The sequence below is a fragment of the Homalodisca vitripennis genome, chromosome 1 (assembly GCF_021130785.1).
Source record: "Homalodisca vitripennis isolate AUS2020 chromosome 1, UT_GWSS_2.1, whole genome shotgun sequence".
NCBI classification, from domain to species: Eukaryota; Metazoa; Arthropoda; class Insecta; order Hemiptera; family Cicadellidae; genus Homalodisca; species Homalodisca vitripennis.
Genome location: NC_060207.1, coordinates 93283002 through 93295144, shown reverse-complemented (window position 1 = coordinate 93295144; position 12143 = coordinate 93283002).

Sequence of the window (12143 nt, the reverse complement as noted above, 5' to 3'; positions counted from 1 at the left end):
TGAAATTTGTAAAATTTTTTAAGTTCTTAATTTTGTTACCATTCATTCTGAAGAAAATTATATATATCATGTTACACTTAGAGCATTAATTTTCTGCCAGTAGGTCTAAAATATTGTATCACTATAAGCACTTCATGCCTCTTCTAGGGCGTAAACGTAAACAGTATATATACGCATATTTAAAAAATTTATATATGCATGTCACTTCAAAATATATTTTTGAGAAACAGAATTATTTTTACCATCCTTAATGACTGAGAGAACAATATTTGGTTTTCACTGCTATGTAAACAGGACTACAAGTATATCTGTAAATGTTATCTTTGTCCATTCTCAATACAACCAATGTCAGCTGGCTACAGTAACACAGTAGTTATGCCAACCAGAAACATTAAATGTATGAAGAATAAGATTAAGGAGAGTTCAAAGTCTGTGTAGTGCTGCTTTCAAGAAACAGTTCCATGGTGAGACTATCGTCACAGCATGATTATGATACAGAACTACCGCTAATCTCAGGATTAACACTCGTTATAGCATGCTAATGGGTTAAGATATTGAGTATATAATATGATTATGACAACCTCTTTAGGTTTGAGAAACCAGAGAAACTACATTGTTTGCAAAATAAAAAATGCCAATCCAAAATTATTATTTAATGAATGAGCTTTGAAGTAAATATAACATATTATAATTCAAAACAACGTTTATAGCTTTTTCATAAGTTGGTACTGTCATTTCACTCATTTGGTTCAATTTTTATTTATTTTACAAAAGTTACATTGCTTGTATGTAATTAAGTAATTTCATGGGTTAAATTTTCAAATAATAAACATCCAGTTAAAGGGATTTAATGAAGCTCCAATACATTGATATGATCTTTTTCTACTGTTTTAAAAAGTAACTATGTAGAAATATTCTATAAATAATTTATTTGTTAGTTCATTCTCCTTAGTTTTTGCTATTGAACATTCTAAACTAAATTTCAACAGCTTTACCTAGTCCTCTAAGTTAGATGTGAAATTAAATACAGAAAAAAACATGGTGATGTTTGATCTAATTTATTTAATATTACTTGTACTACTTGTATTAATTTACTTAAGTCTCAAATTTAGTTTAACATATTTTCTCTTAGAGAGAATAATTTGTGTAGTAAAGTTAACTTATGAAAATAAGTTGTTCATTTTGTTCAAAGTTAATTTAATTTGTATTGAGAAAAAAATAATACAAAAACATTTTTTCTTTTTATCCAAGCAAAATATAACTTCCTTGTTTTTTTAATTTAGTTTTAAATGTGTATTAAAATTTTTTTTAATTAGTGTAATTTTGCTTAAAAAAGCAATGAAACCTAATAAGTCGGTCACATGCAAAGTACCAAATGTTATTTTACTTTAATATAACTGGTAAGTTTACATTTTAGGTAATTGGCCAAAGATTATTTGGTCTTTATATTATTTACAAATTAATATTATTTTACTTGTACATATACGAGTTTGTATGAATAAGGCTGTAAATAAAACACTTAATTTTGACAAATCTTTTAACCCTTATGAGAAATTATACTTACTCTTGGATCAAAAAGATTAGATACCTGATTTTGAACGTTAACCACTCAAAAAATAGACTAAAATAATGGATCTTGCATAAAAGATTAGGTTTTGTTTATTTCTTTATACAATAAGAAGAAAATTATTTACAAACAGCTTCCAGTTTACATATTGATAAAAAAGATTCTGAAACTTTTCAACCAAACTGCAACTTCATAACTCGAAAATTTGTGATCTGGTAAGACCAAATATTTCTACAAGATAGGTACAAGTGTACTATTTTTAACTATGAAATTTTAAAATTATATCATGAAAGTTGTTAAAATACCGTCTTAACTTTTATTCTTGATGGGCAGGTCAAAACATTCGACCACGTTATGGAGCTCTTAAAGTCATTATCATGGATGTTTAATGTTGCTAACCACTATTTACAATGTTTAATTTTTAACACAGATTTAATTGAGCAGATGTGTTAATTTACTGCGGCTATTAACTACTTGTTTGAAGGCACAAACCATCAGACTATCACCGCTCAATATGCGTATAAAATAATAGTTTGTGATACCTAAAAACACCACACAAAACTCAAGAAACTCTTTTAATAATGTTTAAACCTCATCATCAGTAGCCATCATTCTGTTACTAGGTTTTCACCTTGCAATTAACAGGAAAATTTGTGTGGTTCTGAATAAGGATTTTTATCAACTATGTTCAAACTTGTGATAGCTAAACTTTGAAATCATAGAAATCTGTGGGAATTTAGTTTATATATCACGTTTTTAACATTTTTTGTTTTCTGCACCAGTCTTTTTCACAGGTTTAGTAAACTTTGTGTTGTAAATAAAATATATACATTTCAGAGGTAGGCAATAGAAATAAAAAATATAGTACAATAATTTTGAACACAAAATTAAAACAGTTAAATGATAGGGCATCTCGCCACACCAGAGGATGCTTTCTACAATAAATATTAGCGAGGGAGAAGCCTGGTGGTGTACACAGGTGTGACTTCTGTATGTAGCCAGTGCTCACTTATAGTTACTACATCAAATTAAAAATATCTAACCATATGTTCAAGTATAATTTGTTTCCTAACCCTAAATCTGTCACATTGACACTTGCGTGTTGATGGTTACAGTAGGCCTACAAGGATATGTCACATCGACATGTGACGTGTTAATGACGCTTTTTCATACAATCAATTTTTTTAATGAAATCTCTGTTTATTGTAATACTAATCAAAAAGGAGTTTTTTTTTTCAAAAGGTCAAATTTCCCATTTGGCTTAGTTGTAAGAAAGGTAGACTTTACATGTTCTGTTATCTCCAATTTTTTTTAAAGATTCAGTTTTCTTGTATACTTCTAAAACTTTGTACAGATGCTATCTTGAAATTGAAGGGTTATGGCAAAAATATTAATAATAACAGTAGCTTTAAATTGCTTACAAATTTTACCTCAGTTTTAATCTAAATTTTGAAATATCCCAAACCGAAATTTTGCACAAATGCAAATGGTTACTATCCTGAAACTTTTTATTGGTTGTGGCTAGTTACAGAACAATGAATAACTTCAGTTTGAATTGGCTATATATTATAGCAATTACGTATTCACTATTATTCCCGCAATGATACTGTATATTTTTACTGCCGTTATCAGAAAAACTTTGTGACAGAATAAAACTTGCAACAAACATTGTGAATGAACTGAAAATTCTAAAACACGTTTGATTTTCTTTACAATGAATAGAAACTGAGATTCATACCTTTGAAAGTACCTATACAAAGTATATATTTGATTGTTATAAGTAAATAATGTTAACAAAGATAATTTCTGGTTGATAGTAAGTAAATCAATTTTACCTTTTTAGAAACAAATATATTTGTCTTCAGATATTTGGTTATAAGGTTTCAAGACAATAGAGTTTTAAGGTACAAGGACTATTCAGGAAGTAAGGAACATATATTAAAGTAAGGAATTATAAAAAAACCAAATACAAAAAAAACATTTTATTATATATATGTGAAAGAAGGACTAAAATTCTACGTAATCACCATACAAATTCAGGCACAATAGCGGTAGATAAGCTTTTAAATTTTTTTTGTCATAGAATTCTGCCACCTGTGATCTCAGCCATTCAGTGATGCGTACCTAGAGCTCCTCATCATTGCCAAAATGCTGTTGCTAGCCAGGTTTTCATTTTCAGGAACAAGTGAAAATTACTTGGAGAAAAATTAGGGCTGTTGGGGGAATGAGGAAAAACTTCCCCGTTGAATGAGTTCAAGAGTTCTTGCATACAGTTTGCTGTGTGAGTAAAAATTTGGATGACAATTTTCCTTGGGGCTTGTTTTGGACAGCTCTCCTAAGATTTTACAATGTTCTTTTGCAATATCGCTCAGAGTTATTGTTGGATTATGCAGTTAAGTCAATAAGAAGCTCGGTTATTGTGAAACGGCGGGTCTTCACGAATCTTTTTGTCGGCTTTGGCGACCAGATCGTCTGTCACAATGCTCGTACGTCCACTCTTGTCTTGATCATGAACGTTTGTTCTACCAATTTAAAACTGAATGCATGACTTCCTGACAGAACATTCAGTCTTTACGTTGTCCCCGTATATTTCACACAGTTCCCAATAAATGTGTATTGGTTTTTGCCAATCAAAAACGAATCACAGACCGTACTTCAACACTGGCAGAATTTCTGATTGCAGCACACATTTAAAATTTTAATATAAAAAAAACAAAGAAGGAATGAAACCGCTACTTAAATAATATGTTTAAGAAAACCATGCAAAATCTATAAAACAAGTCATGGTCGTAAAAATAAAAAAGATTATTTGGAATTATAAAAGGTGATAAAAACAAACTAAATTATACACATTATTCATTATTTAATTCAACAATTTTCAGAAAGCACTCGCAATTATCCAACGAAAATAAAAACCTTTTTAAAATACGATTTAATGGTGCTAAATGATCTAATTTAACAAAAATATGATTAAACAAACGTATTAAAATCGGCCGACCAATCGTTCCGGATTTCGGCACTAAACGAGCTGAACGTTTTAAGCGGCAGAGCGGTAGTGACTGCAATACAAACTGGATTTTTTACTTAGGTATTATTCAATCGCCGCAGTGGGGTCTTCTGTCGAATTTGTCCAACTCTTATTCTAGAGTAAAAGTAGTATTTTGAAATAACTTGTGTTAGATAGATAGGACATGCCTAAAATGTCCAGTGGTCACCCTATAAACAGTTTTAAAGAGTACGGCTCGTTGAATAATATGTTTGACAGTTTGATAAAAGGTGTAACCGGATTTTTACCAGGTAACACCGAATGGTTTGCGTTCTGTTCCACAGCAATGACAGAATGAGATGAGGGTTGAGCGGCAGAAGAGACATTTAATGTCTAGAATTGGTGGTGAATAAGCGCCATAGTGTGGTACCGCCCTGCCGCTTACCTCTTTTATGACCAGTGTCCTGTATGCAATGCAAAAATTAAACTTTAAGTCGCTGCCCAGCTCTCACCGCCCACTGCTTACCGCTCGTATCGCGGCCGAAGCCTCTGTTGGTCTAAGAACGGTTGCTCCACACAAAGAAAGTGAGGTTATGTTATGATATCACGGTCACATCCAAACCTCGACTGAATTTCGTTTGCAATGGCAAAAAATAGCAAAATTTTTGTGTCCGACTGTTAAAATTATAAACATCGCTGCCGTATGTCAACAGACTTCGTATTGTTTCCTGGAACAATCAGCAATACAACTAACAAGTACTTGTGACAGTTCTCCTTAGTAAAATTGCTTATCTTGTTCACATTATGCGACAGTAGTTGTGCAAATTCTCTCGTAACTTTACTTGCCAGTGGAATTGGTTTGATGACGGCTGGAAATCCCGTCAGTTCTCCGATCAACTATCTACCTGAACGACTTCTCTGCACACGGTCGGATGATTCGAAATGTTGAAACCAAATAGTTCAACGTGTATGAGGAGCCTTATATTATGATGTTTCGTAGTCCATGACTATAATCTAATGAACACCTTGTGTTGTCGTGGGTGATTCTATTACATTAACTATAGAAGGTACTGTTCTGTACCGGTGTCAAAGTACTTATTCTACAGATCGCGAACTAACCACACTTCGGTAACTTCCGTAGCAGACAACTTTCTGATGCATTTTTCAAGTAATCACCGTCAGTGGGATATATACTTTCGCGGGACTTTAACCAGGGCTACCACCAACGATTAGAATCTGGAAAAGCGTGCATTATGCAGGAATTCGGACTCCGGGAAAAATGCATAGATATGCGTGAATTTTTATAATATCCCTGAAACTTTTACTAGAGATGGATCGTTTCCGATACTCGATACCACGGCTCTTTTTACTCTATTCCGATACCAACAAAAGTGCTTAAATACGCTTGAAATATCACAAATTCTCAATATTACAACTACTGATATGGGGAAGCTGAATGTCAAATCCAAAAATAAGTCTATTCGCGGACTACTGATCGGCAGTACGCAAATTACGGTACCGATAGCTAAAACATGTATGTACTTTCCGTATAAAAATGTAGATAGATAACCAAAGTAAACTACTGTAGTATAACAATAATGATATTTTAGCTAAAATTAGTATTTGTATATTTATATTGGGCGCAACTTCTAATCTTATCTGTCTATTCGTGGACAATAACGATCGGCAGTACGCAAATTACCGATTGGTGAAATGTGGTCTTTTAGTCCTTTGTGTATAAAAACTATAAAGATAAAGTAACAAAACGTGATAATATTTAAATCTATGTTCGTATTTCTATGTCTATATTTGTCAACGCCATCGTGTCTGCTGGTTATATGCGCGGACGTCAGCTGCTCAGCGGAAAACAGGCGATCGCTAATTTTGATTTTATGTTTACGTCGCACTTTGTGTTGTACATAATTAGATTCACTATAAATATAAATACATACATTTTTACATAAATATATTCTGGAAGCTCATCATCTTATAAATCTACCATTTATATTATTTAAAGGAGAAAGTAGAGGTTATGATTTGTAATTATATATATATATATATATATATATATATATATATATATATATATATATATATATATATATATATATATATATATATAGTCTTAGAGCAGTTTCAAAAGAAAACTGCAGTTGTTTAATGTACAATATTTCGTTGTAATTAACAACTTTGTAAAGTACACTTGTAAAACATACACAGAATAAAATAAACAAACAAAAGAAGAATCGCCTGATAATAAACATTCTAAATGTAAATACAATTTTGGCATGTAAACAAGTGATGATTAGTTGTTAATTTTACAATAATAACATAATATAATATAATATTTTGAATTTAGGTAAATTTGTATATCAGAATCTAATTATTCAAGTGGAAAACAATCATTTTGTGAATGTTAAGTCCATATGGTTGTTTCGATTTTAATATAAGTTGGTGTGCTAATTCATTATTCCTTAAATTTCAATAATTTCGAGAGCTGTTTTCACAAGGTGTAATTTTGCTTATAGCTTTGAGTTTATAACAATCCTCAAAGCTTTTGTTATGGTGAATAGCGTGAAAGGCTACTGTTTTTTCGTCTTTGTGATTGATAGAAAAACTGTGACCGGTCATTCTTACCCACAAAGAATTTGAGGTTTGCCCAATGTAGTCCTTGGGACAAAACCTACAGGTTAGCTGGTAAATTGAATTGTTGGAGGTACAGTCCAATTTACCAGCTATTGGATAAGTTTTGTTAGTGACGCTACTTTGGCGTTGATCGCTCTTATCCATAATTTTGGAAATACCACAACGTGGTTTATTACGTGGTTCACAGCCAAAAGATATATTTTCAGTATTTTTACCAACATCAATTTTGGGCCTTACAAGCATATTCTTCAAAATTTTAGGTCTCTTAAATACTATTCTAGGTGGCCTGGACAATAATTTCTCAGTTAAGGGCGAGTTTTCTTTAAATTTCATAGCCAATTTTCATAACTCTATTGAATTTGTACAAACCAGGATAAAATTTTGTTATAAATTTAGAAAGTGTTTGTGAGATTCCTGATTACAAGATATTTTTCAGTACACTTAATGGACAAAATGTGGCTTTGGCAGCATTATTTTCAAGATCGCGAAAACGTGCTGCGTTTCTAGATGAATTTATGAAAAGGAGATAGCCTAATGTATGCCCTACACGTTGGAACTACTTATTAAGGCTAGTTAACACAGTGCGTAAGAATAGAGTTCAACTTTGCGAGGTTTTCAACGAAATGCTTGAACATCCAGAAGAAATTGAGGCTGACATCTTGGCTCAAGTGAATGGGTTTCCTTCGGTACTGGAAGACTTTGTTTTTCGTCTGTGTATTTGTCAAAATCTTTGCTCTCACTGATGTTCTTTTTTATGTTTTATAACACCAGTCGAATGATATAGTATACTGTGGGAAGAAAATTGACAGTACTCGACAAAGCATTGTCAAACTTCGTGGTGACAATGACAAAAATTATGAGGAAGTTGTTGAGGAGGCTGCACCATCTACAATGAGGAGGCAAACCAACTACGAAAGAGTGTACTATAAAATCTTGATAATATAGATGGACATTTCCAGTCACGCTTTGAAGACTACTCAAAGTTGGACTCATGCAACTACTAGCAACATAAATGTTTTCGAAGCATGAAGATGCATTTCCGGAAGCAGCTTTCAAAAGCTTGCTGGATGTATGTGGCAAGTTTTTCGACCATGTTCGGGTAAAAAATGAACTATTAGTGTTCTATTCCAGTGAAGAGTTTAAAGGAAACCCGCTGAAATATCTATGTAAATTGTTTGACTCCAACCTTATGCTCAAATCAGCTTTTCCCCAAATTGATTTATTGGCGAGTTTAAGTTACACGATTCTTGTGACTACGGCCTCTGTCGCATGGTCCTTTTCTGTACTTAAAAGATTAAAGACTAATATTCGAGAAATTCCACTGGTCAAAAGAGACTCTCTCACTTAGGCCTCATATCCATTGAATGTGAATTGCTGGCAGAATTAAATTCAAACCCTGAAGTGTCTGATTTAAGTAACCTATTGTTGATTGAGTGTAAATAGATGTTTAACATTTTATATACGCTTGTAAATTTGTTCTTTATATTTTCTTATACAAATACTCTTCAACTGTACTAATATAAGCATGTTTCGGATCACATCATGTAACGTAAATGTGAAATCATAATCCATGTCACCATAATTCATAAAAATAAATACATGCTTATTCTTTATTAAAAATAAAGTTTCATTTAAAAGCTACTTGTTTGTATAAATTTGCAAAAGTTTTATTATACATTTTTCAACTTGCCTATCTTGTTAAATTGAAAAGTATGCAGAAATAATAACTCACACTTTACTGAAAAGCAGTTTTATAAATATAAAGTTATTCATAAAAAGATTTTTTTATTTAAATTCTACCTTTTTGTCTAAACTTAACATAATATGTACTAAACACGTGATATTTCTGTTTCCTTAAACTTCAAATTCATTGAAATGTGTGTAGAAATGCACGCTTTTAGTCTAAATACATGACAAATTTCTCCCTCCTTCGGCTTGGGGGAACCCTCAGGACTCCCCCTCCCCTCTGACGGTACCTCTGCTTCACCCACTTACACGAACACCACACGCCACTGCTAGCGACCAGGGATAGTATTTAACGATAGACCGTGATAAATGTCCGGTTATTTGTGCGGGGTGTCTACCGGTCACGATAGTCCCGATAAAGTTACGGATTTTAACGAGGGTTCACGGAAATTGCCAAAAAATCACAGACTATGACTTTGTCACAGAAATGTCTGTTTTATGGCATTATGATAATAACTAGTCATTTGTCGAGGCCAAATCTCCAATCTACAGAATCTTCAAGAAAGATTCAGGTCCGAAAATCGATCAACGGGATTCGACAATAGAATCTGGTAAGATTCACAGCGTCATTAATTATCGCCTGAGTCAGTATATAAACAACCCATCACAAAAACATTTTTGTCGTATTTTGTGTGTTTTTTTTTAGTTGTAAATAGATAATCTTATTGAAAGAACAGTCTGCGTTTTTAAAATAGTATTTTGCTTGCAGATAGTATTAGATATACGTTCGTAGACAGCCGCGAATCTAATGCGTATCTTCCCGGACGACAGCTGATAAATTCTTAAATTACCGATCGCAAAAACGTGATTTTGTTGTATTTTGTCTATGAACAACCGTAGATATATAACCTAATCAACAAATTATCCTAGTTCAGTAAACCATATTTTGCGAGTAGATCTGTATTTATATACATACATCGCCGCGAGTCTTTTTCGTAAATACGCGGTCGACAGCTGATCAGTAGTACGTGAGTTGCCTATCGCTAAAACATGTTTATTGCAACGAACTATAATTCTTTGGTTATTGTTGTACATTGTGTATCCAAATCCATAAATTGATATCTTAATTAACAAATTATCCTACTTTTGTAAATACTTGTCTTGCAGTTCCTCATATATGAAACGCATCGCCGCGAGTATACTGCGTATATTTGCGGACTGCAGTGGATCGTCAGTATACCGATCGCTTAAACATGTCGTACTTTATGTATAGAAAAAAGCGTAGATAGATTAAAAAATTTCCAGACAAAAATCGTATTGATTTCTTACTAGTATTAAATGATATGTACGAGTAGTAAAATTGCTTAGGCTGTGGTTTCTTAGACGCGTAATAGATGCGCTGCGGCTTGTACCTCGGTCAGAAACGCAGCCGCCGTCCAGTGGTTTCCTAAACTGCGTAGAATACATACGGTTGTTCGTAACATGACTTCACGTAAAAAGAAATTGCTGGCGGCTGCACTAATGCTATACAGTGATTTAGATCATGACATGGATATTGTGGCATTCGAAAAAACGTAAACAGTGCAGTGAGATGTTCAAAAGAAGAGACAGTGATGGTGCTTTCAATTTATTAATGACTAAACATTTAATAATAAATGAAATTAAGTTTATTCAAATAAATTGGAATAAAAAGGCCCAAGAGTTCTGGGATCGTTGGCAGTTTCCAAACTGTGTAGCAGGTATCGATGGGAAACATACCCGAATTTTATCTCCTGACAAGTCTGGAAGTCTTTATCATAATTTTAAAGGATTTTTCTCAATCGTTCTATTTACTATGGTTGATGCTAACTGCAAATTTTTTCCTCGTTGATGTTGGATCCCATGGAAAGGAAGGAGATGAAGGAATCTTCCAAAAGTCAGTAATGGGATCTAAGGTGTCAAACGGGGAATATTTCCCTCCATCTAAAAATTTGCCAGCATCAGACATCAAGCTTCCTCATGTTACTGTCGGTGATGAAGCATTCAGACTGGATAAACATGTGATGAAAAACCTTTCACCCAGAAACAAGCTGTGGCAGACTCCTCTAGGAGGAACTACAATTACACTCTGTGCAGAGCACGAAAATAACGGCAAGTGCATTTGGAATCATGTGTGTTGTGTTTAGAATCTTCTTTGCCCAATTAATTTGAAACCTGAGACAGTAGATTTGGTGATATTTGTGTGTTGTTGCCTCCAAAACATGTTAAGGAACGAGTTCATTGCTAACAACCCCCAAACTCCTACACGTGTCGTTGTGGATGAGGTCCCAACAAAGAACATGATACAATTGGCTGGAACCAGCGGAATTGCCAAATCTGAAGGTTTTTAAGTGAGGAGTATGTTCATGGAGTAATTCAACAGTATGTATTAGAAAAAACATTTCTCTGCGACATTTCCCTCCTATTCTAATTTTGATATTGTACAAGACATGTCTGTTACGCAGCGTATCTCAGAGTTGACTGCTCTGAAAGCAGTAAGCCAAATAAATACGCAGCTATTGATGCGTGCGCATTTGATACGCGCGCATCTATTACGCGTCTAGGAAACCACAGCTTTACCAACGAAAGAGGTCAACCACACTGAGTCCTCAGGAACTATGGCAGGACAGAAAAACGAAAGAGCAGCATTGCACGATGGGAATCACTGCTGGGATGCCGCAGTAAAGGTAAGATATATAGCTAAAAAAATATATTTTCCAGTTTAATAAGCGAAATATGCCCTAAAGTATTGCTTTGTAAATATGCTGCTTTTGTATATTACGTTTATAATGATTGTCAAAACATGTTACCGATTTTTTGCTTCAAAGATTACTGAAATTCACCAAAAGTCAATTTCAAACACGACTAGCAGAAAGCTCCATTTATTTCATTTTGAATCGGCATTGACTGAGTAAGAATTAGACGTTTTGAAACACTCACTACCTCTCTAGTTTTTATTACTAATCCTTAGCTCCAATAGCATATTTTCTTGATTCTCAATTACTAAAACTTCCAGTTGGGAGTTTTTGTTTCTTAATCTTTTATTTTCTTCCTGGAGGTAAGCTACATCCATCTTTATTGATGTGATAACTGTGACATGATCCTCTAATTCTTCACTTATATCCTGATTTATTATAAGAATGTAGTTTAGTATCCTTAAAATAATCAAAAGTTGTACAATTATAACAACCCCATTCTGTATCACCTTAACAAAGTGGTCATCGCTTTAAGTTTAGATGG